The 18,198-nt window shown below is 38.4% G+C and overlaps 1 protein-coding gene across 6 annotated transcripts in view; it reads right to left on the reverse strand.

Annotated features, from left to right (window-relative positions):
• The window catches only part of LOC139992943 (furin-like protease 1), a 355,294-nt gene that overhangs the window by 64,886 nt on the left and 272,210 nt on the right, over positions 1–18,198 (reverse strand). The window contains exon 2 of one of the 6 annotated variants that reach the window (XM_072014260.1): positions 8,506–8,571. The exons of the other annotated variants lie outside the window; for them this stretch is intronic. The gene's annotated coding sequence lies outside the window, so the exon portion shown is untranslated. The remainder of the gene's footprint in view (positions 1–8,505; positions 8,572–18,198) is intronic. 6 annotated transcript variants of the gene reach the window in all.

Consider the following 18,198-nt stretch of genomic DNA (forward strand, 5'->3'; position numbering starts at 1 on the left):
AATCGGATTCAATTTTGGCTTATGTATTTCCGCAATATTCCTCGATCCGTTTACGGGGTTGTGAAAATTCTCGATCGTTCGACGGCATTAGTACGACTCGAGGAACGCGCATCTTCGCAAGAAGAAGGATACCTTTTTTTTGAAGATTGAAACAAATTTCCTTCTTTGGTAAATGATGTAGCAAAGATGTGAAAAATATACTTTGTAAAATGATATTAGAAGATTATCCAGAACATTCTAACTGCAACATCATCTCGAAATCATGCGCACTTTGAAAGCGTCGTAATTGAGTTTGGATCGACGTCCAGCATCGAGATAGATCGTCAAGTAACATCGCGATTTACATAATCCACGTCTGCTATGTTACCGACGTTCGATAATCATAATTGCGCGTTCGTGCTTCATATTTAATATCTATCTTATGTTTTCGTTTTGAACCGTGGGAAAAAAGAAACAACACAGGCAACCTTGTTCCCCCATATATTTAAGAAAAATTTTGAACGAATTATTCAAACTGAAAACAAGGAAAGGAAACTGAATCTTTTGAAAGTGAAGTTTTCAATATAAAGGAATTATTGAAAATAGAAAATTACTGTGTAAAAACTGAAAGGAATTACAATCGTTCGTACTAGCAATCATTCATTCGTTATCGCTTTAGCATTTCACAATTATTTCCCTTTTATCGTTGATAGGAATTCGTTCTTCCGAGTTTTTGATCCAGCTTGGGCAGCCTCGTTCTTACTAGTGAGGAGATTACAGTGAAGAAGTGACAGTAACGAATCAAAGGGTATCGTTCTTTGTATCCTGTAATCCCGAAAGTAAAGCGGGTCGATCCTTTGCTTAACGTTTTCCTGTCTGTCCCACTGCACTGCAAGGAAATCAGAAAAATAGAGAAGCACCTGGTTTTGCCGACGATTTATATTTTAAACGTTTTCACCGATTTCTCGCATTACTTTTTTCGTCTGGATTTTCGGACTTTTTCTTAATCACCGCAATCTTTTTGTAACTAGAAGGTATTTCAAATAAACAAGAGCAAAGTTATTTTGAAAAATGTACGCAAAAGGTCCGGGAGTATTCGAATTGAAGGAAAAGGGAAATTTTTACGCTCTTTCGAGTTAACCATTTGCAATTTTATTCCACTTCTCGCTTCGATTTTGCAAATCCAGTCGCTCTTTGAAGGTAACATAAAAACAAGCAGACAACAATTTCTCTAGTACAGGCTGTGCAGCAAAATAGGACTGGAAACTAGATAGGAAAACAGAAAAGACCTCTGCCCGTAAAACAACTGGAACCGGTCGTGGGAGTTTCATTAACTTTTCTATACAACGAAATGAATAGAACGCAATATCGAGCCACAGTACGAGATACAATCGAGGCAACTCGACAATAATTTTCATCAAGGCTCGAGATTTCCATGCTTTCTATCCAGCAAATCGAACGAATCCTTTGATGCAAACGAGTTTGACCGAGTTTGCAGGTGATATAGGTGGATACGGCCGAGCCGAGCCCATACTGAAACCCAGGCAACTGTAATCGCGAAACACCACCGCGACATTAATGCAATCGATATCGAGTACATTGCTCGCTTACTGGACCGAATAGTCGCGGATTACGATGATCAATTTACCATTTAATCACAGAAGTTGATACAACGCCACGGTGTGGCACGACATCGCCTACTCGCTGCCCGATATTAGATAGTCTCATTATTTATCAGACGTCATTGATTTACCTGGAAACAGTTAACTAAACTGATTAACGATAACGTCGCAGGATAAGTATTGTGATTGTTCCTTTCACGGTGAGATATTCTAGTGCACCATTTAATTTGTCGTTGAATGATTAAAGCCTTTTTGAGGTCGATTCTCTACTAATCCGATCGAGCTCGCATGACAGAATCGAATGTTGTCCGACTTCGATTGCCGCTTTTGCGTTGTTCGGTTGTTATAGGTATATTCGATGTTCTATGACGTTTAGTTTGCGATCGCAAATAGTGCCGAGTTTCAGCTTTATCTCGTCGATACAGGGCAATTTGCGTTTTGTATTCCACATGTGGTATCGTATATCGCGAAACTATGTACCAACTGGATTTGAAACCCGGTTTCGAACTTGCTAAGAAAAGAAGAGATCCGAGAGGACAAGTTACGAAGCATTATATTTTATTCTACTATCTCTGCATGTTTGTAGTTTACACGAGGCAATCTTTATCAGCAGGCAGACTAGACCGCTGCATTAAGCAGATTCGCAATTTTTCACGAGCAGTCCGGCGTGAAAAAAAGCCCCGCGGCCGGTATTATGCAAATGGGCAAAGTATAGGACAAGCCATTAAAACGGAGAATGACGAATGAGGCGGATAGTGGCACCTGTGCTGCGTCTTTTAGGATAATGACTGGTGTCCACTGCACAAATAGATAAAAACCACGTATTCCCGAAGGGAATAATCTCACGAACATATTTGACACGCTCGACGCTTATGAACATTTAATTAAGTTATTAAAGTCATTGGCTTATTTATGACCTGGAGAAGGTAGCGAGGCAAACCTCGATACTGTGTATTCAATTTTAATTATATATTAGACCATTGATTAATATCAATATTTATCATCACCGTATTACGTCTTTTTTTAAATTTGCATGATTGAGATTCATTTCTTCTCTGTCGTATAACGTCCGTTTCAGGAAATTTTGGTTTAAGGATAATTTTACAGACTGTGCGTTAATCGTAGTCGCTCATTATCGTAATTTACTTTAATATCGCTCTATCGTATAATTCTTCGCCTGAGATTTATTCAGTTTTAGTCATTTACAGTCACGAATGCTCTATTTTAATAGTTTTAAATTTCATACTTTGTTAGAAACTGTGTTCCCTCCCGTTATTTGTACGACAAAGTGGCTTGAACTTTCACATCTATTGTGTGACAAGAGATGAACACTTGGCTCTGTTTTGATTCGTCCAACTAGATACCCGTGTTATCTTTTGCCCTAGCGTTTTCGGAAGGACAATATTCGAACAGCGTAGAATAATTTACGACATTAGATAAGATAACAGGGCGAAATATCGTAATTTCTTTAAATAATTGTTTAATGCTTACGTTAATGGATCGTGCTGTTTTATTATTTGCTGCGAAAATGAAACAGTATTCTACCTTTCTATACTGATTCACGAAAGTATTTGAAAAATCTATATATAAAAGATATCTACAAGTGTTCGAATACTTGTATATTTCATATTCTTAACTTAATGTCTAAATAAATTCCATATTATATTTTCATTATATTGGCACCAAACTATTATCATCAGAAAAACATGCTGTCGCTAACACCAGTCGTGGCTATCTAGGAAACTAAAGAAGCTTCGATTTGAAAGCATTCGATGCCATCTGCGACGGACGTCTCATCACCGGCATTACCAATAATTATCGATAATTCCCTGGTGACCCGGTGTAAGCACACACTTGACCATTCCAAGCGGGCAAGGGGCGTCGTTTTGACACGGACGTTCGTACGTTCGTCGCGCTTGAACAGGGCTGCAATAGATGCACCGACATCGAGTGCATGTCCGACCCAGCCGAGTACACCGACCGCCACTTCCTAAAGCGCTTACTTCGCACACAACGAATTCGATTTTGCCCTCCGCAATCCTGGCTCGATCGCGTTTCCTGTCCTGTGCAGCTTGTTTCCTTTTCATCCTGTACGCGGCCAAATCCACCGAGCCGGTCCAAGCGTCTGGGAATAACGATGAGCTTGCCTCGTTCCGGTTTCCCAGAAAAACCAACGAATAGATTTCACTGTTTTCACGAGAGAAAGGTATGCACTCGATGGCGAAAAATAATGATGAAACTGGAAACCATCCGTCTAGCCGTTCTGTAGCGAAAATTCCATGTAGCAAACACATTGAAATTGGCCTTAGAACGATTTCGACATGGTTAACGAATCTCCATGGATTATTGCCTAACGCGCAAAAACGAGAAGTCGCGTGTACCTTTCAATTAATATCTACCCCAGGAAATGGACAGAGTCCATCTAACTTATCTCCATTGTACAAATCTACATAAATTAAATCTAAGTTCAATGTATGCAATATAGCTCAATGTTCGACGTTCGAGATAAAATACGAGCAAAGTAGTTCGGAGTTCGAACTTGGGACTTGGTCAATCCAACTCCAAACTGTCGCTAAGAGTACGAGCTGTTCCCAATTTCAATAACACTTCCAGCATCAAGCTTTCAACTCCCGAGTCGAAATTAAGAGCACCTTGAAGCCGAGGACAGACCGGAAGTTAGCGACGTCTTACGCTCTATACGTTCGTTAACGGACTTTAATTAAAGTCCAACTGAGGTGTCCAGTCACTTGGCTGGCATTTTGATCGATGTAGCGCCGGATCACGCGCGATTTTCCCGCCCAAACAGTAGTCATATCTGAATGGCTTGCTGTGCGAAACTCGGAGGCCCGCCACGTCGCGATTCCAGCATTCCATTGTACTGGCAAAATTGGCCGTATTAAATCGCGTCCACTGACGCGTAAGAGTACTACGATTTATGGGACACGCGATAATGCGGTGCGCTGCAGGTGTTGCAAGAGGTACTACGTTCATATAAAGGGTACGATACGATTTCGTTAAAACTTTTCTATGGCGATTCGAGCCTTTGCACAAGTGCCATATAAATATAAAAAATAGCAACTCTCGGCACTCTTTCGAAAAACCGCAAATGAACTTCTTACTCGGCTCAATGCTTCAAGTTGAAATCACGTTATATTAATTATTATCGTACGCGGTTCTCTTTCTTGAAATTCGCAAAGCCTCGACGAAAAGAGAAATCTGGCGAGAGGTAGGGGCAAGCCAACAAGCTGTAAAGAGAATTTCATCAGTTTCGAAACGACTTCCTTGGTCTTCTGCGCACTCCTATTTTCTGACAAACACACCGGTTTGCAGAAATGATCGCCGCGAAATAGCAGTCGCTTGTAAAGGGGTTAACAAGCGCAGCCACGTGATGAATAAGAGGAAAATTCTAAGCTTGGCGCAGTCGCGCGAACCCTGTTTTTCATCACGTCGATTGTAAACTACCTCTCTAAACGTGCCACCTCTTTATCATTGAATCCACGATAAAAACGAAAACGCGACGCATTGTTCGACGTCTAAAGCGCTCACGCAATTTGTTTACTGAACGCTAGATTTTCCGGGCTATTAAGAATTTTACATCGGTTAAAATTCGATTAGAATTTGGAAAATCTTTCATAGATGCAACATTGTGTAAATGCCAATTGCAATTGAAAAACGGGAGTAGTCAGCATTAGGCGCTTAGCTATTAAATCCATCTTTTGGCTCCCAAACGTGGCGTAATTCTATATCGGCCGTTATTTATAATTTAGAAGAGGACGTAGTTCGTCATGTCGTTGGTTACCAATCTTAATTCGCTTAGTATTTAATTTTCTCGATTTTAGAACGTTAACGGAAACGATGGTAATTGAAAAATTCGCGGTAATTGAAAATCTCGCTATGATTCGGTCGCAACAGCAACGAAGATCGTGCTAAAATGCAACCCTCATATTTTTGAACCGTGACTGATCTCTGATTCCCCCTGGTGTGCGGCGAAACAGTTGAATTGTGTTTGGCTTGTTTCTTCGCTTTTATGCAAATGCACCTCTGCTTCGGTGGCGCGGTGAAGTATGCGACTCTGACACGACTTGGACGCGATTACTTTCAATGACGTTTGTCTCTTTCCTTCACCCATTCTCTTTCTCTCTTCGTTTTTCTCTTTGTGTGTCGTGAACGAGTTGCTTTATGGAGTGAAGAACGCTGTTACCGCTTCGGCACTTTTTCCCTTGGAAAGATTAATCTTCTCCCTGCGACGTGTACAGAGTCGATGTGCGAATGTATCCGAAGAATAGTGGAAAAATCGAAGCTCTTGTTTAGAAATCAAAGGGCGTGGAACTGTTCATTGTTAGATGGGTGAATGGAGCTATTAAGCTGATAGCCTTAGCGTTTTATGTTATTCTATATTGGAATTTGTTAGAATTTCGGAAAATAATGGGAAAATTTGAGTATTCTTGGCAATAAAGGATGGCTAAATGTTGGAATGTCAGATAGAATCAATTTTTGTAGAACTTTGTATTCAATTACGTTAACACGCCATGCCATAACGATCGAGTATTAGAATGGAATGTTTATAACTTTCCAGATGACTGCTTCTGTTTCAAAGATATCAATAATAAAAAATCTACAGGAACAAGGGTTTCAATTTAATGGTTGGCCGAAATACAGGAAAAATTTTTAAATAATCACGCACATTTTCTTCTTTTTCGTGTCTATTTACATTCTTCTGATCCACAATAAACTAAATCCTAATAAACTACTTCGCTCGTAAACTACTTCGCTTTATAAACTAATTCCTGGAGTCATCATATTTCACCAACCTCGTCAAAATATATTATCTCTTTGCAGTCATATTAGGTAAACTAAATACAACGTTTCTTTCAATTATATCACGACTAAAACTGCGTAAAACATATTTTCCCGCCTTAAAAAATGTATATGATCTAGAAGAATAGGTGTACATGGTATCATTTTGTATTGTAGAGCGATCTTCAATACTAAGATTCTGTACCAGGTAAGGCAAAAGATTAAAAGATGTTTGATAATTGAGCGGAATTCATTTGTACGTATCTTAGGTGGAACCTATCGTAGAAACTCGCTTCTTTGTCCCATTCTTGGAAACACCTTTCAGCCATTGATCACCGGAAGTCTCTTTGTACCGTGAAACAGAACACATCGAAAATTCGTGGACGCTGGGACACCGCTTTCCTCAGCCGAGCAATAATACAAATATGTCCTTGTCAACGGCATTCGCCTCAGAAGGGATTCTGGTCTTACCAGTGACAATGCTTTATGGGGGTGTACAAAGGGCGGACAAACGTGACCTCGGTTTTCTTTGCTCGCAGGGAACGCTGTTGAATTCGTGATTATTGTTGTATCGCGACATGAAATTCATAAACGCAGCGAAGCAACCTTTTCCCGCGTTTTCGAGACCGCTCGTAATGAAACACTCGTTTGTAATTTCGACATATCTTTTCATAATACTATATTACATTCAAGTTACAAGCACAAAGTATAATACGTTTCATATAGGAACTACTCCCGAAAAGTTCTGCTAACGTGGATTTATATGTATTTAAAGATCGAGAGAAAGAATTCGAGGTAGTTTCAATTTATTTCATATTGTAATTTGAAAAGGGAAAGCATTTTAAAACGTTCGATAGATTCTCAAAGTAGTACGAACATGTATAAGTATGCGTTGTTTTGACTAATTAGTATTCGTTGGTCTTCGTTATGTCCGGTTCAGATTGCAACATTACAAGGGTAGAAGATGTTGTTTTAATGGAAAGTATAATTAAATGAAGCGACCTATTATCTTTACCTTATTAACCATCGTCTCACCATCGTGTTTCATTTTCTTTAGCTCCCATTATTTCGGAACATAAATCAGCCTGATTTACGCCAAGTATCGTACGGCCACGCCAAATTAAGTTCCAAGCGCAATTTTCGCGAAAGTTTAACTTCGTTAGATCATCCAACGAACCAAAAATTATTCGGTAATTATGTTTATATCTTAATATATATTATAATGATATAAAAAATATATTAGAATGTCACGAGAGAATAAATTTTAATCGATTAACTTAAAAATTGATATAATTCACGTCTAAACACACTAAAAATAGTAATTGGATCACATATATCTGAATCTATCGTTCGACCTACATTATAATAAATTAGCAAATGAATACAGCTCTGTTTTAAAAATAATAACAGAAGCTTTAGGTGCGAGCCCGATCCTTTTAAGAGAAGCAAATGAACTCTATCTCCATATCAAAGTAGTTTCAGACTACTTTGTTCTAGCCTGGGCCAATTAACTCTCTATAAACGGAATGTTGTTTGATTATGAGGAAAAAATTCCAATATTCATAGCAATCTCTTGAAATCTTGAGATCTTGAAATCTACACATTAATAGTTTAAAAGAATGTTACATGAATAAAACACAAATACACAACAGGAAAACAATAGTCTTATAGTCGACATTTATAAGAAAAAATAACGACAAACTACTATAAGCTTCCCAACATATTCGCAACATATTTTAATTTAATTTAATTTATTTTTTTTAATTTTAATTTAAAAGTTGTCTAACTTTCGCCAAGAGTAAGTTTCGATTAATATTGCTAACGACGAAAAGGAAAATTATATGACGTTATGAAATTTTATTGGATAATCTTTATCGTTAAAAACCGACATAAGGCTGCAAACGAGAATTAAAGAATACAAAGGGGCAAGTAGTTTAAACGCTATTGGAAAAGTGCACACGAGTTTCCTTGCTTGTCTATCCTTGATAGAATTACTTCCTCGGAAACTTTCTGCCTGAAACTAGTTAGCTAAAATGTAATGCTCGTGACATTGCTTGTCCAAAGAGTATCCGAAGAACTCTCGTGGTCATGCTTTTATCCTACTTACTTTCGTAGAACTTGGGCCAGCCGCAATCAGAATTCATTGGTTTGTCAAGCAAGTTGTTCCACTCACCTGAAATACGAGAAAGAACTTTCTCTTAACGTGCTTACTCGATGTGTAATAATATAATATATATATTGTGTGCAAAATTAGGGCAAAAGAAGCTAGAATATGATTGTTGTTTTTGATAGAATAAGAATACGGAATATACAATTTAAAGTAAGAAATATAAATTTGTCTTAAAGTGTGTATAAATATTGAGATAAAGTATTTCGCACGAATATTATTGAAGTTGAGAAATTTATCTCATTTAATTCTATTCGATAAATTATTCATTATTTACCCTTATGGTATAATTAGTTCCACTAATGATCGTTAATTAATATTTCCTTTAACTACAAAAGTTGGGAAATTGCAAACGTAAAGTTGCATGTAATAATTTCTGCTCTAACTAAATATGTAATGCTAAATATGCAAACTAATTAATTTTTAATGCGCATCTTCATCAAACATGCATATTTCGATTCAAATTAATTCGATATTAAACACGCCAATACATTAATAAACTACAACATAATTTTCGAAACTTGTGTTGAATATCCAATCTCCCCAATTCTCCTTAAACAATATTATTAGTATCATCATTACCAGTGATACCAACAGTATTTCGCAAAATCAATACAAATTATATTTCCGACACAAATTAAATTACAAAAAATGTACAATACGAAATAGATCGATGCCAAAATTTCCAAAACTTCAAGCAATTGTAATTTGAGACCTAAGTATTCCGATTCGTTCAACGTGACTAACATAACTAGAAGCGAGAATTCTCCCCTCTCAAGATCACTTGTTGTTTATATCGATAAGATTTCATCGATTTTATTTTCATTATATCGATAACACAGATATCGTTTTAAACGAAACATGATTTTGGATAATTCACTGTCGTTCTCTTACATGCATGCTCGGATCTCTCACTCTCTCGTATCTTGTTACTGATCTACGATAGGCTGAACATCTGCACAATGGCCAGTGATAGATGCTGACTCAACGCTTTCTTACTACTGTCTGGTGTACGCATTACCAAGAAAAAAATGTAGGTCACCGTATCTCCAGGAATTTCGACCGCTATTTACCACTCGCGTGCAGTTCGAACGTTCCATTTTGAAACCGCATATTTTGGCAACCGATTGAGATATCCGCTTTGAATAAAGTATAATAATTCAGAGCAGCCGTTCTCTTACCCATATTATGTGAACGTATTTATTGCATCGAGACGGTAGGATTGGTAAAAATATTGTGATCTTACACCAACTCGTTAATTGGTGATTATCGATTCAAGTGGCTTTTGTAGCGTCGAATAAAATACGCGAAATTAATCGATAAAAATGCAAGGGCTTACGGGATATATGAGCAAATTGCAATTATCGAGGATCACTGCAAGATCATACACTGTTCGTTTGAATAGACATTCGTAAATCCGCTGACGTTCACAAACGTTCTCTGGTCGTTCTTGGTATCCGTTCACGGAGAGCAGACAAGCCTAGGATACATTCACGTACGTGGACAAAATTTATGGGCGGTGTGCAGTAGCTAGCGAATATTATGCCCGCCTAATGGCTGCTGTAACGATGCCACGTATACGGTTAAAGGAAAGCGATCTGCCTAAATTCGCTTATTCGTGTAGCCAGGTCGAATGAGACGCGACCTATTTGTGAAGAATTACCGGCAAATCTTTTTTTTCTGTTTTTCCATGTAGAGACAGAGATCATGCGTTGAAATATAATATAAATATGAAATTAAATAAATTAGTAAAAAAGTATTCGAGTATTTCGTATTTTGTAATTGATCTATAGAACAGAGATAGCATAGAACGAATAAGTTGATAACAAGTTTTATTATTAAAAGCGACTGGTAAGGTGCAATTCTATATTTAGAAAATCTTCTGGTTAATTTTCGATTCGTATTAAGTACACCTACGTATAACGAGATATATATCTACCCACGCGATGAAACAAATTAAAGCCTGAACTATCTGTGAGTTCGGTAGGTAGTTATGTAATTGCAATAACCGTGATCCGGAAATCATATAATGGAGATATTCTGGTCCAATCAGAAGATCGTGCAGCCTAGTTGTATTGTATTAATTCTGAAAGCCTATCATAGCAGGAACTATTGAGCCTAATGCCTACTCACGATAATTATACTCATGATTATGTGTACCCTCTATTCTCGTTTCCTCTCGCATACACATGTTTCTGCATGCTTATGTTTATGTTCCTCGATAACGTTGTTTCATCTCTCATACTACAATCGCTGATAAATGATGTACGTTTGCGAACAACGAAACTTCCTGCTAATTTTATATTCGAAGTTTAAAAAAGAAATTTTTGTTATTTTGGCAGGATATTAAATATTGGCTCCCAAATCCTTACGATTTTCCGTTCCTCGTCTCCTATTATTTTGTCCATGACACGGATAATCTAAAGGATAAGTTAACAGATACCCAATTTCAGAGATCTAATCACTGAAAATTCATCGGATATGTACAAGAAACGTATCGACGATCGTTTACAGCAATTTACGATTGTCGGGAGATTGGCTAATGTACACGATCGCGATTGTCGTGCAGCTACGATGGATTTCGAAACTCGACCGTCGCGAAGAATACATGCATCCATCGATTTCGCGTTAGCGGCGGCCAATTACAGCGCGTTTGCAAACGAACCGTGTACGTATCGATGCTCCATTGATTTTCCATTATCGAATACTGTGTAAAAAATGTCTGCGATCGGCGGCAACGACCATAGAACAACGGTGATAACGAGCCCTGTGGACAGACCGTGTTTCATACAGAATCAAGAATAAAAGTGTATAAAACTAAACTAGGAATTAAGCGTTTTGTGCGAAACTGCTTTTTGTGATTATGTCGTTATGTGACTATCTTTTTGTTATTTTATTCAATACCTTGGAATTATGTTTCCATTGCAATAAAAGTTAGCGTCAATTTTAAGACATTATCCATTGCTAGCAAATATTCCTTCTCTCCTTCCGTTTTTTTTTTTTGGAAATGTCAACAGATTACAACGCGGCAAAGATGTTTCTTCGTTTGCCTCTCCCGTTTATCTCGCGACATCTGCCACGTCCGCCCCAGCACTTGCAGAGACCGAGTCGTGGTCGCTAAACACTGGTGCGTCAGCTCGCAATTATCGCGCGTAACTCGCTGTTTCGCGAGTGAAACAGTAGAGTACCGCGTTGCTGTTTTTGTTATTAGCGGAAGGGCAACGAGACGGGCTTTGTGTGCAACAACAATAAGTACCGAAACAGCTTTGTTTTTTCAGTAGTCTTGTTTTCGATTAATCGCGCTTGCTATTTGGCCCGCTGGGAAAGAATTATTTTACCGAGTCTGCTTTGTTTAAAGGTGGCAACGCGTTATTTTAGCGCGTGCAACAACCGTCTGTGCACGCTTTCGTGCATAGGTGAGCTTTTGTTCGGCGTCTGCTCGTTCCTTGTAAGCTCGCGATCGAGCGTGACTGTTTCCCTGCGAGGTAAATACGTCTGTTTCGTATGTATGTCAAGTTTCGCGGGATCTTGGCTTTGTGGAGATTGGTTGCGAAGCATGGATCTTGTTTGCGTAAGACGAAAGTAGGCCACTTTTCTTTTTAAGGGAATTCGATGATTGAAATGGTATGTGATATTGGGTCGAATTCGAATTACGTTACAATTTTATCGGCTCGCGTTACGAAGTTCGCTTCGTTATATTTCAATCAAATTACCAAATAAAACGATAAGACGTAGTTTTAGAACGGTGGCAAGACGATCGGTGATGTTCCGAGTTTAATTTGCGACAAAGTGCCTGAAGCATTCGTCGCTGAATCGAAAATAGCCTGAATAACAATTCAGGGTAATTAGTCGAAGCTCATTTTCATAATTACGAAGCCGAGAGATACGAATGACGGCCGGCGGCGTCGCGGCGTCCTTTCCGCTTGAGATTATCACTGATTTAATATAAACGCGCACGTAATGATACGTCGCGCTTAGGAGAGATTCGCCTAGCTGTTTCCGAAATATTTGCTTCGAATAACGCCGCACAGACTTAACGTCGGTGAATTAATTAAACCGCGAGCTCGCGTGTAAAAGCGAGCGATGCACACCACGCTCGTGCTGCTTTTAATTAAGGCGGACCCGCCCACCACTCCGCGGTAAACGTAAATTTGAAAAATAACACGAAACGAAACTGAATTCGATTCTCGACAGCGTTTTTTGGGGCGTGCAATTTTGATCGAACTACGTGAAAATTTGTCCGTTTCCTTTTCCTCTTTCTTCTTTTGCTAAAAGTATTGTATTTGACGTAGGTATAGAGGAAGGGAGAAAATGGTCAAGATTTTCCGTATAAAGAGATTTCATTCGACGTGGATTGCGTGAATAACGTAAATCATTTTAAGATGTAGATTCGCGCGACTTTTTTCGTCCATTTAATCTCTCGAACGTGTATCAACTTGGCACTTAAAATTCCAAACGTTCTTCATACGAGACGACTGTTTCGTAGTGATTTAGAAGCGGAGAAGGAACGCGACGATTCAAGTACAATGGCAGTATCAGCGAAAAAGGCTGGTGGTAACGACGAAAGGATAGAGAAGAGACGCTAATTTAAATCAGTCGTTGGCTGGGTCGCAGCCGGAAATTGCCAGAGATGCGAAAGTCGCGTTGGCCATTACTCCCGCAATCGTAAAAGAACTGCCTCTGGTCGGACGGCCATGTTTACGGTGTCGGGATTCGAAGGACGTAAAAGCGTATACCGACGAAATTACACGGGACGGAACAGGGCTGCGAAATGATAGCACACCGGGGCACGTTAATTTTGCCCCTTGAAATTCCACCTCCTTTCCTTTTCTCTTCTCTCTGAGAGGAAGTTTGACACGGAGACAGCTACGCGTTTCCTCCCAGTTTCTACCACTCGACGAGGTTACATTATGCAACAGCGTCTGTAATTGACTTCCCTTCCGGCGAAATTTCTTGCAAGATGTCGAGATTTACCGGTAAGACGTATTTTTTTGCTTTTAATTCGCGAATGATATTAATGGTTTTAATGCGACAGATGTCATTGCGTTAATGACCTTTGGCTTTGAGACAAAAAATAAAAAGATTTGACCATCATATATCACAGACGACTTTAAATTCCGTAGAAAACTAAATTTTCGATCTGTTTTAAAGTTCTTATGAAATTCGTGAATTCTTAGATAAACATATGCCTAGTTGATTAATTTATCCATTAATTTATCCAGATATATATATATATATATATCATATATATATCATACATAATATATATATCATACATAAATCTCAGATTATGTTTTCTGATATATGTTATATTATATTTTCTATATTATATGTTATATTATATTTTCTGATATATATATATATCAGAAAACATAATCTGAGATTTCCTGACCGCATCAAGGAAGGAACGCAAGTCGTATAACAGAAGAAATGCTCAATTTCGTAGCACACGATACAATACATCATCGTAGAAACCGAAAGGAAATAATAAGGTTCGTGGCAATACGAGGGTCGGCTCGAATCATTCGTCCCTTAACAGCTCGGGTTTATTGCATCCTTTCTACGCTGCGAAGAAACGAGAACGAGACATCGGGGTGTGGAGGATCTGAAACGCGTAATGATGGCCAGGGTGCGTTAATGTGGGTCCACGATCGTAATAAAACTGCAAGGAGGGTGGTCCGCGTCCGTGGTCCATCGTGCACCCATTTCCTCCCTTCCAACGTCTCCTATTAGTTCCTCGAAATGGAATCCCGCGATAAAACGAAGAGAAGCGACGAGCGATGGCTTTGTAGCCACAAATATTGCAGATTGTAGATCATAGGCGTAGCCACACATACAAACGGATTCATATATTTTTTTTTCTTTCTTTTTTCGCTGAAATGGAAATGGATACTTGTACAATTTTCACTCTGTGTTGTTTCCTATTTTCGGATTTAATTGGCACGCTGTAGGTATAATTAAGAATTAAAAAGTTTGCAGTCTATATCGTTGGCTTTGTTATCTTAATGAAACTTCCTTCATACCTTCTAGCCGTAAAATGGAGCTTGAAAAATTTGAAAAATATAAGTGCCGGACCAATGTAATAAGAAATTTATCGAGAGAAAATAGCTCGTTCAAATATCCGTAATTTTATTTTCGTCGCAAAGTGAATTTCGAGAGAGTCGACGTTTCTGGCACTTAGGGCTACTTTACGAGGCCACTTGGCCTGAAAATTATCGCGACCAGTGTATGAACGGTTCGCCCTATTTGCTTTCAAAGCCATCGTGACTCGGTCATACAGCAAATGTGTTTGTACAATGGCAATGGATGCACGGAAGGATCATTAACGCTTGCACGTGTGCAACAACACCTCGGAAGCATTCGTTGTGGCCGACTGCTACTGCCATCATCGATTATATTTGTACCGACATGTTCATAAACGGAGAACTGTGGCTATCTAACTGTGTGATTGCCCAAGCGAGATCCATTGGCGCATATGAACGTTTCTTTCATTGTGTCTATTGTGTATCTCGATATCGATGCCGTTAGTCGAAGTCTTTCAGATTTTGTTACAACATTTTTTAAAAAATTTGTTAAATTTGCAAGATACGAATATTCGGAATGCCACTGAGAAATGACGAATAATATAAAGCTAGAATATTTTTCTTTTGTTGCTTTGGTTTTTGTTAATTAAGAGCATTCGTATAGAGAAAAATACAATTTTTGGAATGTTATCGAGAACTTACAGACAATAAAAAAGTAAAAACGATTCGCTTCTGTCGTTTTCGTTAAACAGACGAGTTCGATTGCATTTGTTAAATTTGGCAAGTAGGAATATTTGAAATGCTATCGATAAATTCGGAAAATAGTAAAAGAAATAGAGAGATTTCGCTTTTAGCGTAATGGTTTGGTTTAATTGAGTGAGTTCGATTGAATAAAAGTTATTGAAACGTCACATTAAAAATATACTTTTTGTTGATGCTGCAATCTCTGCTGTATGTGTTGCTAATTAATTATTAAAGTACGTATCAGATATCCTTCCGTTTCATAAGATTCGCAAATGTAACTTATAAAACCATGGATTATATATCAAGTTTGCGTTTTATATACACACATACGAGTACCTATTTGGTTTCTTTAATTCTTAGCTTAAAATCCACCACGCGGAAAACCCAATTATACTGCGCTAGAACATTTGCCAAAGTCGTCAGCGACGAGTAAATACAGAGAAATCCGCGAGGGAAAAGTAAACCACGGTTTTCCGTTTACCCAAAAAACAATTAGCCCAAAAGAAACGGGAAAAAAAGAATAATCGTGGCAACTTCCAAAACACGCTTCGGACCAGCGATCCACGAGAAGACCAGCGGCGAATTAAAAACGAGTTAAAGCGCAGCCATCGATAAAAGGCAAAAGGAAAAAAACACTCACACACACAGACCAACCAACCGACAAATAAAAGAAACGAAAAAAAGACACGTCGGGTCGAGTTTACCATGTTGATAGAGAGAAAGCCAAGGGAAAAGAACAAGATTTCCGATCGAAAATTTCCATTTTTCCCCACAATTTCTCTGACTTATTTATTTTAAATCGTCTCTTCGACAGAATCCAACGGGAAAGGTATCGACGCCTAATAACCGTGAAACACCCATTTCGTTTCATTTCTTTTCTTTCTTTTTGTCGAAAACGGACATTTCGTTAGTTAGTCGATAAATCCATAAATACAAATAAGCTAATCAGATAAAATCAGCTATTTTATTTATCCTCTCTGAGCTCCTTGCTCATCACTTTAATCATACCTTCTAATCGCATGATTTTGTGTTACATTTCCGCCCAGTTGATGGCTCTAAAACTTATCCAAGCTTTTGAAAGCATCGGTGACTCGAATATCTAGGCTTGCTTAAATTTCATCGCAGCCTCGTTCCAGTTGATGCTTCGCGCGGTTATCCAGCCAGATCGCTTTGATTAGCGGCGCGCATTATTGGCAACGCGATACATTTAGGTAATAAAGTTCCAATATTCCGATGGTGAATGCCGCACGTTCATAAAAATCTCAAACGACACTGGACCGCGTCTCTCCATGCCGCACGGCGTCGCACCGTTTAATGTTTCACAGCGGTCTTTCGCTCGTTATGGATTTTTCAGTTTGCCCCACGGCTCGCGTTTGTTCATTCGCTGCGTTTACTCTTCCACGAATTTTGGTTTTTCTTTTGCTTTATCGACGATTCGCTTCCTCCTCTTTTCGCTCTTCTCACACGTGTGATATTAGCGTTCAGAACTACGTACATATTTGAATATTTTCTTTATTACTTTTGACAGAATATAATTTAACAATTTATAATAATCTGTATTTCCACAAATTCGTTGTTGATACATCTTTTCGCTTTATTATCGACATTGAATAAAGAATTTACTTTGCTATCGGAAAATATCAAAATAACTCAAGAAATCATCGAAAGTTGCTGAAAAAAATAATTCTTCATGCTTTCAGCAGCAGAAGTCGGAACTTTACACGACGTTACCCAGACAAACTCGGGAAACTCGAAACCTGAGGGAGCAGAAATTCCGTGTTCAACGCTCAACCTTCCCATTCACCGTGGCTGGCCGATTCTATTACGATTTTTCGTAAGGGGGTAGTGGTGTGTACCCCTGGCAGCGGTCTAATTTCACGGCGAACCTAATATCTTCCGCTAGGTTAACCATGTTTCGTAGGGACCTCACCCTTACGAAATATCCGCGAGAATAGCATGGCGGAGGGAAAGAGTCGTAAAGACGTAGCGCAGGGTAACAACCCCTAAACGTTACCCTAGCTACTTAATCGAGGGACGAGCCTTGTTTTCCTCCACGGTCGAGACTTTCGCGAACTGTAGAATTTCTGAAACTGTTTTCTCTTTCTTCGCCACGTGAAAAAATAGGTTCGTAATGTTATTTTTTTCAAACTTTTTTCTTTTATTAAATGCTCAATATCGTTTATTTCTTAATTCAAGTATTTATTTTTAAATAATTAAGTTTTACATTTTACCCTTGTTCGTATGATATTTTTTGTTGAAGTGATCGATACTTCTGAGAAAACTCTACATCTGGTCTTCGGCTTTCACAAGGCGCCGATGTCGTCTATAGCGCATAGACAAAAGAATGCGTCGACGACAGACGATAAGCGGCACACGTGCGACGTTTTTTTCGGCGTTCCTTTAGTCATAGGGTAACACTGCTAGCGTGCGGATCTGGACCAGCTTACATATATATTCCTACTTGTATTTACACTTCTATATTAAATTATATTTTCTACCTTACAATCTATCCACACGTTTCTTTGTTCACACATCTAATAACCTCAACATTTTTACATACTAGAATCGAGGTATAAATTGTCAATTCATTATTTGGTATTATATTAAGCATTATTTTACCGAACAAGGGATTTTATCGTTTACCATAATCATTAATCTCGTTCATGGAAGATAATAAAACAAGACCATTTTCTGACGAAGCAGCATTGATTAATCGTAAAAATTAACTTTGCTATTGGATACCGCACCATTTTCGAAACTTCGTGCGACCAATGAATCAATATCCACTAGACGATTTGGTAAAATTTCGATGTATATGATTTTCCGGAAATGTACAGCTTCTTTACTTTGGAAATCATAAAGGGAA

This window comes from Bombus fervidus, chromosome 12 (assembly GCF_041682495.2).
Source record: "Bombus fervidus isolate BK054 chromosome 12, iyBomFerv1, whole genome shotgun sequence".
Classification (NCBI taxonomy): domain Eukaryota; kingdom Metazoa; phylum Arthropoda; class Insecta; order Hymenoptera; family Apidae; genus Bombus; species Bombus fervidus.